Genomic DNA, 18,806 nt, shown 5'->3' with positions numbered 1-18,806 from the left:
GCTCTATATTCTTTGGATAGGTGTGCAGTTTTGAATAGAGCTCTCACCCCTCTGGATTAAGTGATTTACTAATAAATGTCTAAAACTAAATTTGAACTCAGGTTCTTCTGGCACCAGGGCTGGTATCCATTGAACTATCAACCTATAGCTGTTCAACTTCTAAGACACTACAATAGCTAGAAGGGATACAAAGATACAACATGTAACCCATTAAGTAAATACAAAGTATATTAAAAAATCATTTCAAAAGGGAGAGAGCTCCAACAATTAGGGAGAATCCAGAAAGATCTCTTGCAGGAGGTAGCATCAGTACTGTGTTTAGAGGAAGCTAGGGATTCTACAACAAAAGGGAATTAATTTCAGAAATAGGAAATAGAAGTAAGAAAGAAGAGACCTACAACTAGAAGGGACCTCAGAGACCATCTCTGTCATTTTATACATGAGTAAACTGAGGCCCGGGAAAGTTAAACACCCTAGTTACTAAGGAAGCAAAAATACCAGAGGCAGGATTTGAACCCACAGTTACTGAACTAACACTCCTTTCTCATATACTTATGTGTGAGGAACAGCAAGTAGGTCAGTTTGGTAGGAACATTATCAAATGAACCTGGAAAGGTAAATAGATGTCCACTTGAGGAGGGCTTTAAATATTAGATTGAAGATTTCACATTTTATCCTAAAGGCAATAGGAAGGCACTGGAGGTTTTTAGTAGAGGAGTGTCATGGTCATATCTGTGTTGTGACTTTATCCATCAGTGCCATTACTGGGTTTGTATCTCAAGGAATCGTAAAGGTGGGCAAAGGACATGTGCAAAAATGTTTGTAGCAGCTCTTTTTGTGGTAGCAAAGAATTGGAAAATGAGTGGATGCCCATCAACTTGGCCATGGCATTGAAGGCAATGGAATATTATTGTTCTATAAAAAAAAAAAATGATGAACAAGCCAACTTTAGAAAGGCCTGGAAAGATTTACATGAACTGATGCTGAGCGAAATAAATAGAACCAGGAATACATTGTACACAATAGTAGGAAGAATGTGTAATGATCAACTATGAAAGACTTGGTTCTTCTTGGTTCAGTGATCCAAAGCAATCCTAGTAAACTTTGGACAGAAAATGCCATCTGCACCCAAAAAAAGAACTAAGAAGAATGAATGTAAACCAACATATTCTATGTTCACTTCTCTATTTTTTTTCATCTCTCACATTGTTTTTTCTTTTTTGCTCTGATTTTTCTCTCCCACCATCATTCCTAAAGCAATGTGTATTTAAAAAAAAATACATTTTTTTAAAAACAAGGAAACTAAAAAGAAGAATATTGATTTGGCAGCAATTTGAAAGATGAATTGAAAAGGGAGATGATGAAAAACAGGGGGACCAGTTAGAAGACTATTTCAAAACTCTCACAAGCACTGGATTGGAACTACTTGTATGAAATTCAATAGAGATAAATGTAGTCTTATACTTGGCAATAATGGATCAACTTCCCAAGCATAAGACCAGGTACTATGTTAAGCACTTTACAAATGGTATTTTGTTCAATCTCCCAACAATCCTGGGAGTTAAGTGCTATAAGTATAGCCGTATTACAGTTGAGGAAACGTAGAGGTTTAGAACTTTGCTTATCTGAGGTCAGATTTGAATTCAGGTCTTCTTATCTCCAGGCCTAGAGGTCTATCCACTCTGACAGGTAGTTGCATGTCAGGATAACCACAGTTCAAGATAATGCAATTTTGGACTCCATCAGGTGGGGCACAGTCTATAAGACCAGAGAGAAGATTATCTTCCTGTAATTTGCTTTCTTCAAACCTCAGTCTTGTGTTGAGGAATCATAGTTTAAGAAGAACAATGATAAATTAGAGACTGTCCAGAGGAAGGCAACCAGAATGTTTCTTCTCTTGAGTCCATGAGAGATGAGGTTGATGAAATAAGTGATGTTTAGTGCAGAGAAAAAATGCAGGGAAAGGGGAACATGATGGTTCAAATATTTGAGTGGCTATTACATGCTATTATATGGAGGAAGGATGAGGCTTGTTTTGTTTGGGCCCAAAGGGTAGAACCAAGAGGATGTTACAAGGGAGCAAATTTAGGTTTCATACCAGGAAAACCTTGTAACAATTAAAACTATCCAAAAATTGGAATGGGAAACCCCAAGAGGTAGTAGATTCCTCTTCTTCAAGTTCTTTGAGCAGAATCTGGACAATCACTTATCAGGTATGTTATAGCAAGAATTTCTTTGATTTATTAATAGCACTAGATGGCTGCTGTGGTCCTTTCTCAAACTCTGCTATTCTGTGAGATGTCTATGAGACATAAAGTTGAAAATGTCCAGTAGGTCAATGGACTGCTCTTATTTTCCCTGCTCCAGGGATAAATGCTTCATTTACCATCTCTGCGTCTTAATTCCCACATTTGCCCAAGATCAACAAAGTATGAAGTAGAGTAATCAGGATATAAATATTGGTTCTGTGACTTTGAATACCTTACCAGTACTCTACAATTCCTTTTTCTCATTCTCTTGCTGGATTCAAGGTCCTGACTCTCTTCCTACACCAAATATCTGAGAGAAATTATTGTTTCTCTTTTCTTTTAATAAGTCATTATTGAATCAGGGTCAACATTTTTCCCCTTTTCTACTTCCTTAAACAGAAATCAATCAGTGTAGGAAATCTTTCTCAAAGACTTATCCAGGAAAAGACATTTTATGTACTCAAAACAAGTCTGGAAAAATGTGGATTCTCTCTTTTGTCAAGTGGGTGATAAGGAATATTGATATCTCTTTGACCAAAGACTTGGGTGATGCAAGTCATATACCTCAAAAATCTCATTGGAATATTATCCACCTCTCATTATAATATTCATTTTTTCATTAATTGTTAACCAGAGTTGATTTCCACCTTCAGGAACATCTGCTTTTCCAAGGACATATTATAAATTGAGAGCCTTCCTCCATGAGGGTTCTTTGACATTTAAGAGTGAAAATACTGACCTTTTTATTAATATCATACTAGTCCTATTAGTAAAATGATTAAATTGCCCAAAAATTATTTCTTTCAAAAATTTTTAATGTCACATACATATACATCGCTTTCAAAGAACTGGGTGTATATGATAAGACTAGCTCTCCACTAATCCCTAGCTTTCTGTATTTGAGAAAAGCACTTGTGATAAGACATATTCTCTGTATGTCTACTGATTTTCTGAATTATTGGCTTGGGTTTTTAGCTCTTTTTTTTGCGTTTTGAATTCTGTTAGTTGCCCATGCCTTCTCTTCCTTTCTGTCACTTAGTGAAACTGTGTGGCTGATCAACAATGAAACACATTTCATTTCATGACTGTACTGCCTTTAATGAGAAATTCTGGGTATAAAGTGGTCATCATGTTCTGGTGTTTAATTGAGTATATTTGAGAGGAAAGGAGAAAAGGCATTTAGATAAAAAATCTTAGGTCATGATTCCCCTCTCCCCACTACAAATTGCCCTGGAAATTAGTGATCAGTTTTGAAAAACTTATTATAAGGCAGACTTTTAAAAACAGTTTTTCTGTTTTGCTAATAAATATGGGTCTGAGTAACTTGTTAATGATTCAGGTTGCTAACAGTTTTTTCCCCCCATGTACCTATTGATCTGCCTTGAAAAAGCACCACAGTTGCTTTCTGTTTATTTATAGAGCTAATATACCTTGTTACTACATCCTCTGCTCCAGCTCCTTAAGAGTCTGCCCAAGGTGACAAAAGTAAAACAGTATACTATCACTTCTCAGGAATCATGGACCCAAAGAGGAAAGTGCCTCAGGAATTTTCAGAGGTCAGGATTTAACTGCAGTATTTTTAATCTTTCAAATGAATCCATGTCTACAATTACCAAATACTTTTGCATTTCATTTAAACTGGTTTGTTTCATTTGCTTTGCACCCTAAGTAACACTTTGATTTGGCTGAGTTTGCTCACAGTCTCAGATGTTTCCTGTAACATCATGATTCACACTGAAGAGAAACCTGTAGTGTCACATTTGCTTGGTTTACAAAGCTTGTTGAGTCATGTATAGTAACTAGTAAAACATAGGAATAGTTATGTAAACTCAAATCCTTTGAAAGTTCTCCTATTTTGTATTACATATCTGAAAAAAAATTTGGGTGAAATCAAGTGATGGATTTTAAGGAGCTGAAATATATTTCTTCTAGGCAAAGATTCTTGGCAACTTTGATTGGAAATTAATGCTAAGTCATAAAGGGGCAGGTAGGTGATAAAATAAATAGAACACCAAGCCTGGAGTTAGGAAGACTGAGTTCAAATTCAGCCTTTGATACTTTCTTACCTGTATAAACTCAACAAGTCATTTAACCTTTATTTTCCTTAGTTCTTTATCTGCAAAATGGGGACAATGCTGAAGAAGGAGATGTCGAACTACTCTGTTATCTTTGTCAAGAAAACCTCATGGACAAAAATTTATGGTGTCAGGTTGCAATGTTTGGGTTAGCTTTCTGGAGAAGTGATGGAGGCAGGACAGTCACCAGGAGGATGGTCAAAAATGGAATGTCTCCTTTTTGGATTGGGAATGAAATAAGTTGGAGGCAAGAGGGAAGAGGAGAAAGGTCAGACAATGCAACTGCCTCTCAGTCTCCTTGCATCATCATCATCCACTCACATAAAGAGATCTATTCTACAAGTCTAAGTTAGACCTCCAAGCACCACTGGCTCAATTTATTGTTTTTTGAATTTCTTATTTTCCCTTGATTGGGAACACAGAGATAGCAAGTGATTATAAGTAACAAGCACTGATAACTAAAATTCAACCATTCATTAAGGAGGCTATCCAGTTGATTGAGAGGTCTATGGCTTTATAACTAGGTTCTGATTAGTATGAATAACAAATTCTATAAATTGTTTGCATTGTTCTAATTTGCACTTCAAATTTTCATTTGACTGGAACAATAACCATATTTTATGTAATTATAACTCCAAATAGTATATATCCAAATACGTACAATTACTTCATGAGATTCCTTATTAGTACTAATTTAGGCCTAGTTATACAATTAGGAAGTAACTCTGGCCTCACTAAAGACTTCCTATGCATCATTTCCCTCCACATACTTTGTAGTGAAAATGTTTTGGTCTATTGACTATTTCTTACACATAAGTCTTCATCTTTTACTTCCTGGAATGTTCTCGTTCTTCATTTCTGCCTCTTGGAATCCTTGACTTCCTTCAAAACTCGACTTAGGTATAATCTTTTGCATGAGTTTTTTCTGGTATCATCAATTTCCAATTTTTAGTGCCACCCTCTTCTAGGTTACCTAATAATTTCTTTTTATGTATTTTGTTTATACTATGCAACCTCTACTTCTAATACATTGATTACAAAGATTATAGCTATTGTTATTCCATCTTTAAGAGTGAAATGAAATGTTACAGAAAAGTCAATGTTGATGGGAAAGCTGAAAAATACCTTTCTGGGAAGTACATAGAATATGACAGAGAGAATCAGGGGTGGGAAGGAACTTTTTACATTTCCTATGACATAAAATGTGGATAGTCTGTTGAGAATGATAACTGGATGGAAGCTTTAGAGGTTGTTTCCTGTCATGACTGGAAAGAAATTGGAGAAAATGTAGAGAAAAGAGATGAAAAGATCTTTTGTGATAAAGTTGTTTTTACCTTCATCTTGCAAATAGTATTTTTGAGAAGAGACTTTATTTATTATCTTAAGAGAAATTGAATGAGAGAACTAGTTTTCATAGGAAGAGAACTCAATTGGCATTACATTGAAAATTTGAGGTGATACTATAATTTTTCACAGTCAAAATATTGTAAATGATTATGGCTTTGTGTTTGTTATTCATGTATTTATAAATTATGTGTTCAGCAATTTTAATATATATCTAATTATAAAAAAAATTAAGCAATTTAGGAGATATTTCTTCAATTCCTTAAAACTACATATGGATAAGACCAAAAATTTTAATATCATAGATTTAGAATGGAAGTGACCTTGGAAGTCATTGAGTCCAACTTCCTTTTTTTATGGATAAAGAAATTAAGACTCAGGAAGATTATGTAATCTGCTTAGGGTCATGGAACTAGTATCATCTCCCCATTATAATTGTTGTTGCTTTGTCCTTCCTTCTTGAAGGGGACCATGACATCAGAAAGATGTGAAGAAGTAAAATAAGCACTAAGAATGTATATAATAATAGCATAATAGAGATTCAGTTCAAGACATAAAGAAATTGTCATAGGCATCTATCACATGCTACAAAAGAGTGCTATTTTTTATGTGAATTAAGACACAGGCATTATCAAGGAAAGGGGTTTTTAACAATTAACTAGAGGAAAGACAAGTTCCTTAATGGATCTCAGTTAACTTGGAAGAAAGCTGCCATAAAAGGGAATTCACCATGAGGTGAGACTGCTTCAGGGAAGGAGAGTATTCCATAGACTGGCAGGTTAAATCCAGAGAGGAGTTTAGCAGACTGATGGCAAAAGAGGTTTAGCAAGAGAAGGGGATCACATCATTGACTGGCAGTAGACCCAAAAAAGAGATTTAGCAAAGATCTACACCACCATAGGCAGATGTTTTATAAGGCTTTCTAAAGATCTCCATCCAGGGTGAAACTATAAGGAAAGTCCACTAGAACAAAAGACCAACTAAAGAACAAAAAACTCAATTATTAGTCAACCAAAGAGAGTCAGAGTGATTTAGATTTAAGGCATTAAATCTTAATATAATCAACCTTTCAGGCTAGGATTGTTGAAATTTTTTTTTTTTATTCTCAGAACCCAGACTTAATTCAATAGAATTGATTGATTTTGACCCAGTGTTTCCAAGTGGATAAATATCAAAATTAGTTTGGGGGATGTTCTTAAATGGAAAATGTTATTCTTTATATATATATATATATATATATCTTTTTATTTAACATATGCATGGGTAGTTTTTCAACAATGACCCTTGCAAAACCTTCTGTTCCAACTTTTCCTTTTCCCTACCCCTCCCCTAGATGGCAGGTAGTCTAGTCTAATACATGTTAAATATGTTCAAGTATATGTTAAATACAATATACGTATACATATTTATACAATTATCTTGCTGCTCAAAAAAGATCAGATATAGAAAGAAGGTTAAAAAAAACTGAGAAGGAAAACAAAAATGCAGGCAAACAATCACAGAAAAAGTGGAATACTATGTTGTGGTTCACATTTATTTCCCATAGTTTTCTCTCTGTGTGTAGTTGATTCTCTTCATTACTGAACAATTGGAACTGATTTGTTTCATCTCATTATTGAAGAGGGCCACATCCATCAGAATTGACCATCATATAGTATTGTTGTTGAAGTATATAATGATCTCCTGGTCCTGTTCATTTCACTCAGCATCAGTTCAAATAAGTCTCTCCAGGCCTCTCTGAAATCATCCTGCTGGTCATTTCTTACAGGACAATAATGAAAATGTTATTCTTTTTGGAGTTCATGAGGCACTTAGTCATTTTGAGCTAGAGGAAATTAGATGGACCATGAATGGGCAAGAGGAAGTGTAGCTAGATAGATTATTTTAGGAATTGTATTTTCTAGTCTTTGAGTTTTTATGTGCTTTTAATAACCTTACCCTATGACACACTTCTATGGTCTGAAATATACAACTGATTAAGAAGAAAAAAATGAATAAATGTTGGAATCTATATCAAAAGATACTCTTAATGGTTAAGGAAGGAGAGATGAAAGAAAGATGTTATTGTAAATATCAAAGATGAAATTGAAACCCTTATATTCTGACACCAAATCTAATAGTCTATTCAAAATAGCATGTGAAAAATGGAAGCCATGAGACCTAACACAAAGACTTTCTGGACAGGTTCGAAGAGGAAGAGACAATGTCTAAGCTAAGGCAATTGACTGAAGTGAAAAGCCCAGGATCCTTCATGACTTTCATCTTAAGAATTATTTATCACATCATAAGTTGAATGAAGAAAGCATGTGCTGCAGAAGAGAAAGGAAGGAAGGCTACCTTGGAATTGTTGGAGCAACATAGACTTGAAAATTTTCCTTTAGAATGTAGAATTTAATCAACTAGGATGAAGTTTAAGTTTCTCAGAGATCACATCCAGCCATTCTAGAGAGCAATTTGGAACTATGCTCAAAAAGTTATCAAACTGTGCATATCCTTTGATCCAACAGTTTTCCATATGTAAAAATAGTTTTCAACATTCATTTTTATAAAACTTTGTGTTCCAAATTTTTCTCTCTCCTTACCTTACCTTTCCCAAGACAGCAAACAATCCAATATAGGTTAAATATGTACAGTCATTTTAAACTTATTTCCATATTTGTCATGTTGTGCAAGAAAAATCAGACCAAAAGGAGAAAAAATGTGAGAAAGAAAAAGCAAGCAAACAAATAAAAATATGAAAATTTGTTCCAATTTATATTCTACCTCCATAGTTCTTTCTCTGGATGCCAGATGGTATTTTCCATCCCAAGTCTATCAGAATTGCTTTGAATCACCTCATTGTTGAAAGGATCCTAGTTTATCACAGTTGATCATCCTATAGTCCTGTTGTTGCTATATACAATGTTCTCATTATACTCACTTCACTCAGCATCAGTTCATGTAAGTCTTTCCAGGCTTTTCTGAAATCAGCCTACTCACCACTTCTTATAGAATAATAATATTCCATTGTTTTCATATAACATAACTTATTCAGCCAACTCTTGGATATCCACTCAATTTCTAATTTCTGCTGCTACAAATATTTTTGCACATGTGGGTCCTTTTTCTTCTTTTATGATCTCTTTGGGATATAGAACCAATAGTCACATTGCTGGATCAAAGGATATGCACAGTTTGATAACTTTTTGAGCATAGTTCCAAATTGCTCTCCAGAATGGTTGGTTCATTTCACAGCTCCACCAATAATGCAATAATGTTCCAGTTTTCCCATATTTTCCCCAACATTTATTATTATATTTTCTTGTTATCTTAGCCACTGATTTAATGCTTATTGCCACTGTATCAGAGAAGAGTTTATAGAGCAGCTTGGTACAATGAATAGTGTTGGAGCATGAAGAAGTTGAATAAGGAAGAACATTTCCAATCCTACCTCAGACACCAGCTATATGACTATGGACAAATCATTTAACTCTTCTCAATTCCAGTTTTCTCATTTATAAATGAGTAGTGCATTTGTTCTACCTACCTCATAAGACTGTTTTGATAATCAAATGAGACAATAAGTAAAAAATGCTTTGCAAATCTTAAAAATGCAACTTAGATTTCTATTACCATTATTGCAATGCTTTGCAATCTTTTTTGTTGTTGTTTAATCATTTTTTTTTTTTTTTTTTTACTTTCGTCCAACTTTTTCTATCCCCATTTGGGGTTTCTTAAAAAAAGATACTGGAGTAGTTTGCCATTTCCTTCTCTATTCCATTTTACAGATAAGGAAATTGAGACAAATGAGGTTAAATGGCTTTCCCAGGGTCACAAGTGTTTCAGGCAAGTTTTAAACTCAGATCCTCCTGATTTCAATGCCAGCATTCTATTCACTGTGCCATCTAACAAACCTTAAAGAGCAATATGAATATTAACTATTATAATTGCTTTGCTACTTCCTTTGCAATACTCATCTCAAGTTGTACACCACTTTTGAACACTGAAAGTCTTGCAGGTGACTCTTGTGGATGAAACAAATGAAAACTTTGTAACAAAATTGCCATCAGGTAGAATTATGTTGATATTTAAAAGTGGACCAATAGTGCAGAGAATGAATAAGAAAAACAAAAGAGCCTAGGAAGGAAATATACTGGTCTCCATAAATTACTTTTGGTATTCCCAAAGTCTTCATACAGTTTTAAATAATTAAAGCTTAAAACTTCATTAAGATTGTTAGGTGAAGATATCTAGTACTTTGGAGAGGTCCTTTATGGAGGCTATATTAAATTACATGTGAGTGAATCACTTAGAAAAAAAATTCAGTCCCACCAAACCCTTATTTCAATCAAGGAAAAAGAGGCTTTAATAAGTTAAGTGACTTGCCTAAGATCACAGAGTAAGAGTATTCTTAACACTGTCTTATGCAGAGTCAAAGGTGTGGGTCATCTATGATCTCATTAGAGGAGGCAGTATCCAGACCAAAGAGTTTGTAGCTCCATGATTATATAATCTCTACATGGTGACAAAACATTTTAATGAAAAGTTTTTTAAAATCAGTCATATGGATATGTTTACTCTACATAATTTTAAACATCTGAATATTTGTAAACATCTTCAATACTCCTCAACTTCCAAACATCTGGATGCTTAGTTTAGAGCAAACATTCATTGAAAGAATAAATGTATTTCTTTTGGCATTTTGCCTTTGAAAATCCATCACAAATATTCATTGCTAGTTAAATACTTTTAAAATTTTTTTGTCTTCATATCACCTTCTTCCCTCTCATCCCACATTGTCCCAACTGTTTATTTCAATCAATCAACTACAAAAACATAAGGTTACCTGGTGATCTATATTCTTCTACTTGAATGGAATACTCCCACAATTGTTACTAGTCAAAACTTAGTTTTGTCAAGAAAAGGGAGGGATAATAATGTTCATGAGAAACTAAGATGTGTTTCTGTCCCTCGTGTCAGGCAGTATTGTTTGATGGGTGAAAATGTACTGAGTTAATTGTCATATTTTTCAAGTGTTCAAAAATACAAGAACAAGAAGAAAGAAAATAGCTACCTGTAGTGTAAGTGTTGAGATTGGGAAGGGGAGATCTCAAAACTCCCAAACTGGTATTATGAGGTGTCTTAAAAGAATTTGCAAGCTTGAACCCATCTCCTAGTTGGACAAAGTTTACTGAAAGTAATGGTACACCATTACTTAGTGGACTGAATTCTAAGGGAATAAAGAAACTGAAGCAAGGAGTAACAACATATTGGTAAAAGAAGATTTTTTTTTAAGTTTGCCAATGAAAATATTCAGGAATGTATTACAGTGTGAAAAATTATCAGAAATGTTTAATGAAGCCCTAGGATTTTCAGTAGCTAATAAAATTCCTCAATTTTGCAAAATTTCAGGGAGAAATTAAATGCATCACATTCCTATAATTATTAAGACCTATGAGACGTCTAAATAGTTTTAAAATGGTCAAATCAAAGTGCCCAAAGCAAGTTCCTTCTTAATTTGGTTCTAATAAATACAAAGCGAGAATTTGTCATAGTTTTAGAAACAAAAATTTTTAAAAGAATTTTACTGATTCATTGATGAATGCAGGAAAGATTTATTTTACATTATTCCAAGAATGGGTGCCTAGGTTAGTAGATACCCTTTTGGACCTGCAAAGACAGTGTTTGATTTCCTATTTTGAAGAGCAAACCCCCTCTCTTTCCCCCATTCTCCATTAATTGTTACAGAAATTACAGAATGTGAATCTCTACATCTTATTACACAGCCATTCCCGGCCTCCAATGGGTTTACATGCTTAAGGGAGAAAGTCAACCATGAAGGGCAAGGGACAAAGTCGAAAAAGATTCTTTATTTTCCAAATCTCAAGCCACCACTCCTGTTTACAAAAGCCAGTCCCTGCCCCTAAGGAGCTTACATTCTTATGGAAGTAAAGTCCAGAGTGTTCCTGTTCAAATCAAAAACTTCCACCCCTTATTACTCTTTGATGTCCTTGTGGGTTTTAATACATACACATATTTTAAAGCAATAATTAAATTAAAACATATATATGGAGTATGTAAATATATGAATTTAAAACTATACATATCTAGATATTTTTTTTCTATTAAATATTACTATTTTACTGTTGTGAATTCTTTTTTTTTTTTTTTTTTTTTTTTTTTTTTTGCTGAGGCAATGGGGTTAAGTGACTTGCCCAGAGTCACACAGCTAGTAAGTGTCTGGGACCAGATTTGAACTCAGGTCCTCCTGACTTCAGGGCTGGTGCTCTATCCACAATGTCTTGAATTCTTAAAAAAAAAAAAATTGTATCTTTTGTTTCTGCACCACAATTATTTCCAAATGCATTTTTCTCCTTTACAAGAAGCCTTCCAGAGAAGGAAGGAGGGAGTAGGAGGGAAAGAGAGAGGATAAAAAAGCACAACAAAACTGTTTAATGTACCAACCAAGTATATACATTTCATAGTGCATGAAATGCTCCTCAATCACATCCCCAACATTTGAAAAGAAGGGAGAGAAGCGTATATTTTTGTGGAAGAGATGGCCTGATCTTAGGCACAGAGATGACAGATAGTTGCCAGATAGAATCTTGTGTAGGAAGAGCAGCAAACAGGACTATTTGGCTATAAGGGAGAATGCAAGAGGGGAAGTAATATATAATCAGCTTGCATAGATAAACTAAAGAGAGATAAGGAAAAGTTTCAGATACTAAACAGAGAAGTTTGCATTTTATTCTAATAGTAACAGGGAACCATTGAAACTAAGGACAGAACCATATTATTGTACTTATTTGTAAGAAGGAACATTCAGTATAATAATAATGATTAATGGGTAGAAGTGTACCAATAAATGCTCATGTGCATATTAGTATGTAGATAGGATTTTATATCATTTTTAATATGGGTATCATTCATGGTATTATGTGATGAGAATTATCTTGGCTTCTAACTTTAGCTTCCATTTAAACTTTTGGCCAGAACATGGCTTTGCATTGTTAATCAAATCAATTCTACCATTACTTCTGGAAAAGAAATGATAATTGACACTTTTGACTCCTATAACACACACCGAGACACCATAGAACAAGATGCTTTTTGCCTCAATTGCTACCTAGCCTTAATCATTGCATGGGTGTGGCTTCAGTCAAACTGAGACCTGTTGAAGACCTTAGCTTAAAAAGACCAAGATCTTCCATTTCATCCAGGGTTATCTCTAGTTATCTTGATTTATATCTTGCCTTTAGACCCAGATGGCTCTGGAGGTTGAAAGTGAGGCAGGTGACGTTGCACAATCCTCCCTCACTTAAATCCAATTCACTTGCATGTTATGGCATCACCTCCCTGATGTCATGGTCCTCTTAGAGAATGAAGGACAATAACAACAACCTCTGAAGATAGTACCCAGAAGTGTGCTGGTAAATGCTAATCAGCTGGCCATCTGGGAAATGTGGGACATATGTTTTAATTTTAATCTACATCAACATTTTCTGCATTACTTTATAAAATATAGACAATCAACAATAAATCAAGCCCTGGTTTGTAGAATTTGCTAATTTCTGAAGTGTAAATACTCATGCCGAAATAGAACAGTTAGCTCTCTCTGCTTGGCTCCAAGCTGGCTCCAAGATACCTCTGGTAGAGTCTTGAGTTTTGTTTTGGTATCCCCAGTTCCTGGCACAGCACATGGTGCATAGCAGTTGCTTAATACATGCTTCTCATTCATTCATTTAATATTTGTAAACATCATCAAAATTCCTCAGCTTTGGAACATTTGGATTCTTTCTATAGTGCAAACATACCGTTGATAGGATGAATTTATTTCTTTGGGCATTTCACTTTTGAAGATTCATCACAAGTCTCCATTGCCAGTTAAATACTAATGACAAACTTTATTTTTTTGTCTTCTCATCTTTTATTCCCTCTACCATCTCTACTCTCCCTTCTACCCCACTATCATAGCTTAAAAAAAAATCATTCAAAGGTAAACTGTTCTTGATGGCTATTTGATTTAATGACTATTACAATCATAAGACCAAAAAAAAAAAAAAATCAGCAAAATCCCCATCAGAAAAAATGACCATGATTAAAGTCTCTTCTAGATAGATATGTGACACATTTATACCAAGCTTTTTGTTTGCTAAGAGCTAGCTTACAGGGAATATCCTATTTTTATTCATATCTGTTTTATTATCCACACTTACAGCTATCTTTTCAGAATTACTACTAGATATATCCCTTACATCATGGTCAAGAAGTATGTATTTTGAAAAGTGGTTCTTTATCTATTATAATGTTCTATTTCTGTGTTTGAAGGCTACTATTGCCAAGCCTCAGATTTTTTTCATGTATACTTTCATCAACCAATAAAAATTTATTAAGCATCTGCTATATACTCTGCAATATACCAAGTATTAGTTTTAATCATTTAATTGAACACTTCAGCATTTCAATTCTACCTATTCTTTAGAAGCTTGCTTGAAAGCATCTGCCATTTGGTGTCAGTAGCCTGAACTATAGTTCAATATCACTTATTCCTTCTGCATTGGTTAAGTCAATCAATCAATGAATATTAATCAAATTCCTACTATATGTTAAATTAAAGCTTCAGGTGCTTCAAACTTTTTCCAAAAACTGAGATAACTATCTAGGCTCATAACCAAATCACCCAATTTATCTGAAAATAGTAAGGTGCAGGATTTTGGAAAAAAAAAAAAGAAAAGTTGTGGATTGTGGTACAGCCATGTTTCAAACTTGTTTTCAATCTTATTTAAAAATAACAAATATGGGGCAGCTAGGTGGCGCAGTGGATAGAGCACCAGCCTTGAATTCAGGAGGACCAGAGTTCAAATCTGGTCTCAGACACTTAACACTTCCTAGCTGTGTGACCCTGGGCAAGTCACTTAAACCCCAGCCTAAAAAAAAATATATATATATATATATATATGTATATATATATATGAAGTAGAAATAGGATTTAAGATTCAGTTTTTATTAAAAAAAAAAGTCTGATATTAAAATGTCACCTTTGTTTTCTGAATCATCTACAAATAGGCATGTCTATCAATATATGCCAGAAGGCAATAAATGTAATGACTGTTTAAAATTGTTCAGCATACTCAGTAGAACCCTTAGAAGCACTCTAAGGGAATGAAACTCCTTGAGGAAGTACATAGGAACTTCTTAAAATTTCATTGTGACAAAAATACCAGGAAATGTTTTTCATTTTGACATGTTTATACTTGAGTTTACTCTACAATATACTTTGAAGCAGTAGGAGCTAGGAGTTGAGTGTTTATTCCATTGATTTTCTCAGTGATCTTGGTAAAGTCATTTAACTTCTTTCAACTTCTTTGCCTGCCTAATGAAGATAAAGTCTATTTAATAATTCTGGGTCTGGGAGGGGTTTGTGTGTCTGTTTTTGAATGAGTCTTTGAATTATAGCAGAGTAGGGATCACTAGGTGAAAAACAGTCTGAAGATTTAGGGTCATCATAAAGATCAAAGGCAATATTTTATAAAAGATTTGAAAAAGTTTAAATGTAAGGTATTATTGTTTATAGAGCTTTATAAACACAAAGGGGGTTTATCCCAACTCTTACTCATACTGACAAGTAAGATTTCCAAGAGAAATGTTAGTTACAGCTTTCCCTAAGAATTTTGGAATTACTGATTGAAATCTCCCATTCTGGTGTGTTCTTCACAATATCAATTAGTTACAGTTATTATCTTCCCTATTTCATTGATTGACCCAATGTTTAGTGCCCTGGTATCATCTAGTCAACTAAAACCAATTAATTTTTGCAAAGGAATGTTTTTTGAGAAGATATAAAAAAATAGAAATTATAAAGCATTTTCACCAATACCAGGGGTAATACCTTCTACCTTCCTATACTATCTTGGTCCCTAGAGATAAAAAGATAAAAGTTAAAGTGATTGCCATGAAACATTTCCCCCAGCTTAGTCTTATTTCTGAGCAGGGCAGTTACTGGTCAAATTACTCACTTGTTATAGGACACGGCATTTGACCTGATTGATTTATGGCTGGGCTGGACCTTGCAAATTGCTCACTCCTGAAGGTTATGTTGGCACCATCCCAAACTCAACTGCCAGCAAGCTCTGGTATAGATTCCAGTTCCTGAATCTCTGACAGCTCTCTCTTTGTGTTTTTGAAGCTTGCAAGGTCACAACAATGTCTATACATACCTAAGAACATAAAAGAGTAAACATGAGACAGGAAAAAGCATAGTGATGGGAGATGGACAATTTGGCTGGATTGTAAAGTATATGAAAAGTAATGTGTAATAAAACTGGAAATGTTGTTGAAAGAGCGTTAAATGCCAGAGACATTGTTTCTAGAGTTATAAATAAGGAGTTTACTGAGTTTTCTAGTAAATCAATCATGAACTTTAGGAAAATCATTTTACAAACTATGTTTAAGTTGCACTGAAATGAGGACATTCTTGATGCAGGAAGACCAATTAGGAAACTATTTCAATAGTAGAAATGAGAAGTTATGGGTGCCTGAACTAGGACCCTGACTGATGAGCTGATGATTTGAAAGAAGATAATACTTAGCATTTATATAACACTTTAAGCTTAGCAAAATACTTTATAAATATAATCTCTTTTTAATCTTTTTTATGTATAATTTCTTTTTTAAAAAATTAATTAATTAATTATTACAAAAATTTTATGCATAGGTAATTTTCCAGCATTGACAATTGCAAAATCTTTTGTTTCCACTTTTCCCCTCCTTCCTCCCACCCCTTCCTCCAGATGGCAGGTTGACCAATACATGTTAAATATGTTAAAGAATAAGTTAAATACAATCTATGTATACATGTCCAAACAGTTATTTTGCTGTACAAAAAGAATCGGACTTTGAAATAGTGTACAATTAACCTGTGAAGGAAAAAAAAAATGTAGGCGGACAAAAATATAGGGATTGGGAATTCTATGTAGTGCTTCACAGTCATCTCCCAGAGTTCTTTTGCTGGGTGTAGCTGGTTCAGTTCATTACTGCTCTATTGGAACTGATTTGGTTCATCTCATTGTTGAAGAGGGCCACGTCCATCAGAATTGTTCATCATACAGTATTGTTGAAGTTTATAATGATCTCCTGGTTCTGCTCATTTCACTCAGCATCAGTTCCTTTAAGTCTCTCCAGGCCCTTCTGAAATCATCCTGTTGGTCATTTCTTACAGAACAATAATATTCCATAACATTCATATACCATAACTTATTCAGCCATTCTCCAGTTGATGGGCATCCATTCAGTTTCCAGTTTCTGGCCACCACAAAGAGGGCTGCCATAAACATCCTCGCACATACAGGTCCCTTTCCTTTCTTTAGTATTTCTGTGGGATATAAGCCCAGTAGTAACACTGCTGGATCAAAGGGTAAGCACAGTTTGATAACTTTTTGAGCATAGTTCCAAATTGCTCTCCAGAATGGCTGGATGTATTCACAATTCCATCAACAATATATCAGTGTCCCAATGTTCCCACATCCCCTCCAACCTTCTGCATTATCTTTCCCTCTCATTCTAGCCAATCTGACAGGTGTGTAGTAGTATCTCAGAGTTGTCTTAATTTGCATTTCTCTGATTAATAATGACTTGGAGCATCTTTTCATATGGTTATAAATAGTTTCAATTTCTTCATCTGAGAATTGTCTGTTCATAGCCTTTGACCATTTATCAATTGGAGAATGGCTTGATTCTTTTTATCTTTACAACAACTCTAGGAAGGAAGAGATTATTATGCCCATTTTATAGATGAGAAAACTGAGGCCAAGAGAAGTTAGTTGTCTTGGATCACACAGTTAAGATTCCAATTCAGGTCTTCTAAACCCCAGCATCTTAAACTGTGGTTCAAGATCCAATAGAGGATCTTTTAACTGAATGTGGGGGTGGTGAAATTATGGTTTATTATTGGTAAATGTTTGATTTACATACCTTTATATGCAGGGTCATGTAAAAAATTCTCAGGTGAAAAGCAGTAGTGAATGGAAAAAGTTAAGTTCTGCTCTAGACACTAAGTCTAGAACTCTAAACATTGCTATCTAACTGCTACTGAGAGAACAGAATGCATATGATTTTGTAGAGGGAGAAACAAGATTTGCTAACTGATTGGATGTGGAAAGTGTGAGAGCTGTGGAAAATGGCAGAAGTTGGAACCTGAGTAACTATAAGGATAGTGCTGTCCTCAACTGAAAAGTAAAACTGGAGATACGAGTTCTACTTTGGTGATGCTGATATAGAATGCCTACAAGCTTAGGATTTGAAATATCCAATAGACTTTTGGGTAGAGGAACTAGGGCTTGGAAGAAAGATTAGATCTGGGAGGAAATTAAATAAGTGGGTCACCAACTGAAGAGTGTAAAGAGAAGAGACAGAGCTATGGGGTATACCTATACATAGTGGTCATAACATGACTGGTGATCCAAGAAAGGAAATTAAAGAATGTTCAAACAGAAAGACAGCCAAAATATAGATATTTTGTATTTTAGTGTTCGATTTTTTTATGTTTCTATTATCTCCAAGGTCCCCATCCCCCATCCTCCAAGAATATAAAACCTCTTTATAAGACAAGGACTGGGAAGTTTTTGTTTTTTGTCCCCAGATGCCAGGCACATATTGCCCACGTTAACTTCATAAAAGTTTGTTTAAATGGATGTATTAAGTAATTAAATTGAACAAGGCTGAAGACCCATCAAATGCTGTTACATGATTCTATTATTTTGTTAAAAAAAATTCTAATTGTTGTCACGGCTACTCCTGAGATTACCAACAACTTGGAAGTGAGGCTAAAAAAGTAAAACACAAAAAACTACCAGAGGATGGCTGTTGGCAATGACAAGGCCTGGGGCAAAGGTGCTCTGGGACAAAAAACAACTTGGACAGCCCGTGTCGCGGTGATCCATAGTCTGCAGTGGCTACGAACTTGGCAAACAAGTCTATTTGCAGTCCATGAATGAGATCCAACGGGAGATCTACTGCAGGAAAGCGAAAAGGCTCGTTTCACTTAACTGGCGATCCTTAGGAGGTCTGATAATGTTCTTGCAGAAGCGCTTCAGTCTCAGAGATGACAGCAGGGAAAGCAGCACTCCTTTGCAGTCTCCAAGACAGACCCGACCCTTCC

Source organism: Sminthopsis crassicaudata, chromosome 1, assembly GCF_048593235.1.
Source record: "Sminthopsis crassicaudata isolate SCR6 chromosome 1, ASM4859323v1, whole genome shotgun sequence".
NCBI lineage: Eukaryota > Metazoa > Chordata > Mammalia > Dasyuromorphia > Dasyuridae > Sminthopsis > Sminthopsis crassicaudata.
This window is presented reverse-complemented; position numbering follows the sequence as displayed.